This window comes from Cricetulus griseus (assembly GCF_003668045.3).
Source record: "Cricetulus griseus strain 17A/GY chromosome 1 unlocalized genomic scaffold, alternate assembly CriGri-PICRH-1.0 chr1_0, whole genome shotgun sequence".
NCBI classification, from domain to species: Eukaryota; Metazoa; Chordata; class Mammalia; order Rodentia; family Cricetidae; genus Cricetulus; species Cricetulus griseus.
The window spans coordinates 165,026,347-165,032,787 of NW_023276806.1; the positions used below are offsets into that span (position 1 = coordinate 165,026,347).

At 39.9% G+C, this 6,441-nt stretch overlaps 1 pseudogene; it reads right to left on the reverse strand.

The window, feature by feature from the left end:
* Nucleotides 1-642: 642 nt before the first annotated feature.
* Nucleotides 643-5,789, reverse strand: LOC100765824 (annotated as a pseudogene).
* Nucleotides 5,790-6,441: the final 652 nt, after the last annotated feature.

Genomic DNA, 6,441 nt, shown 5'->3' on the forward strand with positions numbered 1-6,441 from the left:
TCACAGTCCAGCCCATTTGTGTGCTGAATGGCAGAGTTTTTATTGTGCATACAAAGTTCTCTGCTGTTACAGAAATGTAATCATTTATTTACATAAAACAAAGACTTAGAAGTTCTCTGCCACCACCTCTTAGCATTTAAATATCAACTTCTACATCTTTGCATTGCATTAGAAAGCCCAATTTAAAAAAATTGCTGCCTGAGTTGTTGAGTTGAACTCAGTAAAAAAAAGTCATTAAATAAGTTACGGTGTAGGATTAGGACAATTTCTAAAATGGCCCTAAAAATACTTTTGCCATCTTGTAATGTATATATGTATATGTGTGTATGTATGTGTGTGTGAACCAGTCTTCTCAGCAGTGCTGATTATAAACCTAGAATTTCAATCAATAAACACTCATCTGAGATTTAATTCTTTATGCAAAAGTAAATTTATCCACCTCACTGGCATGAAAATTTGCTTTTATCTTTAATAAGTGGTAAGGCTGCCAAGTCATTGTTTTAAAAATGAATTTATCAGTAAATATTTGATTTCTATACCTGTTTTATATATCTATATGCCTGCAGTTTCTTTTTATTGTTAATTATGTTTTATTTGTCAACTGGAAAACTAGAATATCCTCCAGTCCAGGGAAGTGTAAATTCAACCTTCTTCCTCATTACCACCGGCTCCAGCACTACCTTGGCTCTGGTCGGCTCTTCCTCTTCACGTGGCCTGGGTGGCCACCACCATAAGGAGAGCAGAGGGAGAGTCAATGTTCCTCTGGGAGTCCAGTCACACAGTGAAGGATGATATGTTCACCACCTGCTTGTGGACATTGATATGATGCTGGCCGATAAGCACACAGGCATGGTGAATAGATTTGACCAGGCTCATCTTAGCCACCTGAGTCTGCAGTTACCTTTCCAAGAAACCCTTCTTCTTCAGGCCCAGGATGTAATCTAGCTTCTTCTTGCCCTTATCCAGCACCCCAGTGAGAACAAATTGCCTCAGTAGAGCATTGCCTTTAAAAAGATATCTTGGGTCTTTCAGTCCAGCATCAGCAGCTCCCAGGTGGCCTTGAAGATTTTGGCCAGGGTAAATTTAACCCTCATCTAATTTTTGTTCTGGAGCCCTTACTCTCAGGTCAGCTTCAGTTTCTGGTTGAGAACAGATTTCTCAAAGGTCACATAGGTTTCGTGTCCAACTTCTGGCAACCCTAGGCCCACTGTGCCTCTGAACTCACTCTCACGACAAGGGAGAAGCCCTGCTGTAGAGGAAAAGAACAAATGAAGTGTGTGTGTGTGTGTTTGTGTGTGTGTGTGTGTGTGTGTGTGTGTGTGTGTGTGTGTGTGTGTGTGTTATAAAACTAAATTTAGATTGGCTTACATAATAGGGCCAGAGTAATCCAACAATGTTTGTCTGCATTTGGAGAAGCAGAGAAACCAGAAATTGCCCAGTCCAGCACTGAAAACCTGGAAGGTTGTTGAGTGGCAGAAGAGGCTGGCATCTAATGGCTGCAGAAGATCTGGGCAGCAGCATAGACACACTCTGGCACCTTCACATTGCTGTTTTCTCACATTTGTTTTGCACACTGGCTGCATGTGGGGAAGGGCCACTCACCTCGGGAATGGGTAGTCCCCATCCTCAGGCTCTGTCTCACCTGCCAATCTTCTCTGAAAATGTCCCCAAAGGTGCACAGATGTGTCTCACCAGTTTTAGATGTCTTTTACTCCAATTAATGTGACAACTAAAAGCAGCCACTGTAAGGCATTATGGGACTGTGTAGCCTCTGATGCTATAAGCCGATCTAATAAGTCTCATAATAGTGTACACATTCTGCCAGCTGTTTCCTCTAGAGAACTCTGGCATACAAATGGCACAAATACAGTCTGAAACTGTCCTGAGCTCTTTAATCTCAAAGTGCTTTCAGTGCTATATAAATAGGTTAAATTTTGTGATTTTTTTGTTTTTTAGTTATAGCAAAGTCAATACTCAATGTATGGTAATAACAAAGAGATAAATATTGAATATTAATTGTTTCAAGTGTAGAATGGGGTATGCTATGCTGAGACCTTCATGAACATTTTCCTGGTTAGCCTTCACAAGAATTCTGAAAATGGAACTTACAGTACCACTACAGAAGGACCTAAAGATGGCAAGATGAAGTGACTTATATAAGGTCATGTAGTCTGCCTTTCTTCCTTCCTTCCCTCCTTTTTTTTTTTTTTTTGAAAGGTATCACTGTGTAGCTCTGACTGGCCTACAACTCATTATGAAGGCCAGACTGGCCTCAGACCTAAAGAGACCCACCTGTCTTTGCTTCAGGTGCTGGGATTAAAGTTGTGCACTGTACCTAGCCTAGGCTAGCCTATAATTCACCATGTAGTCAGGCTGTCCTTGAATGATTCTTGGTCCTCAGTAAGTAATGGATGACTTGCATTCATTAAATTGATAATGTCTTCAAATAGAGGACTTTTGTTTCTGTAAAAACAAATGACTTTACCCCAAAGGAATACACACACCCCTACACACATACTCCAGAGATGATTTTTTATTTTATCAGTAGGGATCAGTTCTTCATTTTATAATGATCTGTGGGAAAACCAAGGCTTTTGATGGTATAGGACTAAAGAAGGATAACACAATGCTTATAAACTAACTATATCGTACCTTGTACTTTTAAAGCAGAAAATGAAACTTTAATTTTGGCAAGAAATGAGCTAAATGATTATCTTCATTTTTTTGAGATGGAAATGGTGTTATATAACTGATATAGTTGGATATGAACCAGCAATTGATACTGGTTTTAGGCTTTTGGTGTTATGAATTTTTTTCTTTTTAATTTTTTTTGGTGTTATGGATTTTTAAATGTTATAACCATTTCAAGACTAACAAAACAGACTTTCCTTTAAGCAAGATAGACTACTTTAGGAGAGGGAGCCTTGTCTAGGTGCCCAGGGTAGATGTGGGTGTATTCACCCACAAAGAGGGTATATATGATTCATCTAAAACCCATTACCCTCAGAACAAGGGGATAAGAAGGCAAAATTTCTCTTCAGGTTTTCTGTCCACCCTTGAAACCATACCTATCTAGAGGGGGATCTCTTGGGATTGTTGGGAATGGGATCTGATATTTCCTTCTTTCACTAAGAGGTCCAGGACTGACCCACTAGGAATCTCTCCAGGCCATGCAAAGCCTTGGTGGAGTGAATTTGGACAGCAGAGCCACCTGTCTGGTGGAGTTACTGAGGCTGTACTTTGGTGATATACCTGGTGTCCACATGGAAGAGGCTGTTACAGCCCTCCTGTTCAGCACAATATTGTCCTAGAGCAAATCTAAGTTAGCATAAGTGTAATCAAAACCAATGCCATAATTAGCTCTATCCCTTTGAAGCTAACATTAATGAGGAGATCATCTGCTATGAACATTTTATTGCCAGCAGGATATGAATCATAAAGTCACCTTGCAGGGACCAGCACCAATAAAGTGACACATGCATGTGGAAAGAAGGTGAAGGTAAAAATGGAGAGTTCCTTAGAACAGTTTTGCCCTTGTCCCTTCTGCACCCCATTCCCATGGAATAGAACTTAGGCCTGAGGCTGCATTCATACCCTTTATAAAATTTAATTTTGCAAGGGATCTTCAGAATCTGAAGTCTTCTTGAACTGTTGGGGGAAATGTCATTTACTGAATTTGGGTGTGAAGCAGGAAACCTTTCAAGTATGATTCTGTGCCATCATGACATTGCAATTACAATTTTGATGCTTAACAGGAGGAAGACTTTGTTAATAGAAATATTGTCTTTGTAGTTATTGTTGTTTACAAACGAGAAGACTGAAATTCAAAGATACAGGGTTTACCCACATCCATGTAGCAAAGAACAGGCATATCTGGAAACAGGGTTGAAAATTTTGGCGCTGTGTGTGTGTGTGTGTGTGTGTGTGTGTGTGTGTGTGTGTGTGTGTGTTTGTGTCTGAGTGAGTATGTGTGTGTGTCTGCATATGAATCTCTGTGTGTGTTTGTTGCATCAGAAAATAAAGATTTTTCCCCTTCCCAAGAATTTTCACATTTGGCAGTTGCATTGCCAATTGTTATAAGTTATCCTGTAGAGTTGTTCAAGGGGGGAATACTTTCATTTATATTGATTTTAAACAAGTGATTGAGACTCATCCTTGGTGGGTCTGTGTTTTGGTCTCCCCCCACCTCCCCCTTGTTCCTGTAGGAACTAGAAATTCTTGTGTAGTCTCTTGTTTTGGGAGAGAAAATGGGTGAAACTTTCTTTGCTTTGTGGTGTAGAAGTTCCCTTTAGGTATACATACAGTAGAGAAGAGAAACAACTATTAATGAAAACAATGAGATTAGAACAACCAAATTAATGAACGAGTGAGTGCTTCATGAATAAATGTTTGGTTTCCTGAAGGAGTGGACTGAATTTGAAGCCGAGACAAGGAAACAAAAGTAACAAACTAATTCTCTCCAATAGGTTGGTAAAGATCTCCATAAGACTTTACAAAATGGCAAGTCAATCTTGACAGTCAATAAGAATTGCTATTCTTTGGCCCTAGAAAGAGTTTCTCACAGTCAAACGGGGTGTTGTCACTTCATGTGACCTGGTATTTCACAAGCATGAACCCTGAATCAGAGTGGCTTTCTTTCTTCTTTTGGCTTTCTTCCGGCTAGTTCAGGCTTGTTCAGGGTGCCCTCCCTATGACTTTTGAATTTTTAAAAGATTGATGCTAAGTGCTGTCTGTGTTCCAACATAGCTCTGCTCCAACTTTTCTGGGTCAGCATATTAAGGTCTTCCCAGATGTAGCTTGGCCCCAGTACCACTCAGTGACTCAGGTTCTGTCACACAAACAAGGTTTGTACTACTGCCTTGGTTTATGCTGCTGGGGTCTTTACTGCTGTGTAATATGTATAAATGCTACACCAAGTTTTGGATTCTGCATTATGCATTGAGATTGCTCCCACTTCGGTTTTGTGACACAAACATTGCTAGTGTCCCCCATATTTCTACTCTTATCACTCTCTGAGCTCTTGCTAGACTGGCTGGCTTTCCAGGATAACAGTTCATCTCTGGTCTCCCTTGTAACTAATATGGCAGTGTGACTAAATTTGGCTATTGGGTTTTAACTTAAAGCATTTGTGATATTATGGGTTGTATACCTGTCCTTCCTAGCTTTCTGCCCTGCTTACTGGATGGACTTTGCATAATCCTAGGATGGGAGTCGTCTTTTGAGGGCCACATCACTGTCCTGTCAACTCTTCATATATTGAAATGAAAAAGAAATCATTTCTGTTTGATTGTAAGATTCTGGTTTTGGGGGGCCTTTTTGTTATGTCACTGAGACTTATCCTAATTAATATATCTTGCTAGAATGTTCAAAGCCATTCCAAATTGTTCATAATCAGATGAAGAGGAGACATTTGCCGAAGCTGTAAGAATTTGTTTGTTTATTTATTTATTTTTGATTTTCAAGTCGGTTTCTGTGTGTAGCCCTGAATGTTCTGGAACTTGCTCTATAGATCAGGCTGGTCTCAAACTCAAAGATCAGCTTGCCTCTGCCTCCTGATTGCTGAGTTGTAAGGAAGTCTTATAACCCAAAGTGAGGTTCCCTTCAAGAGTATGCCCAAACAGTACAGCCATTCTTAGCATGGCTACTGGATAGAGAGCTTGGTAATAGCCTCTGCACTCAGCACAGGCTTGCTCACATTTGTGCCTTCTATCATCAGATAGTTTCTCACCTGAAGATAAACCAAACTGGGCTGCAGCTTTGGTATGGACTGAGGTATAGAATTCTTCCATTGTGAGGGACTCGGCTGACAATGCAGTGTGTCACTGTCTCTTAAACTTCTGAAAACTGGCATAGAGTTAGGAGTACAATCTGGAGGACAGAATCAATATTCAGAGGATCTACAGTGTTCCAGAGAGTTTGGTTGACGATTTTCTACATTGGGTGTCAATGATGAAACACATTGTCATGATTGTGATGTTCATGGGGCAAGAAGAGAAGCTAGGGCTTGAGCTCAGGTCCTTGTGGTTCCAAAGTTTACAAAGTTTATGTTTTTTTTCTTTTTCTTTCCTGGCAGGAGTAACAAATCTATGAAATAATAATAAGAATACATTTCCTTTATGAGCAAGATTACTCGGCAAAACACCTTACCTTCTTAGTCTCCAATGCTACCCTGGTTTAAGATAGTGGTGTTAAATTTTCATACTTTTCTTTGATGTGTTAGTTCATGCTGATGTGAAGAAAAATAGGGATAATCTGGGCTCCTGAAAGAGCATTCCTTCATAGACACTGTTCATCAGGAATATATTGACAAATATAACACACACACACACACACACACACACACACACACACACACCAACAATTAATGAAAGCAAAGGCCATACACTTAAAAGAGGACAAAGAGGGATATATGGAAGGGTGTAAGGATAAATATTTCTGCCA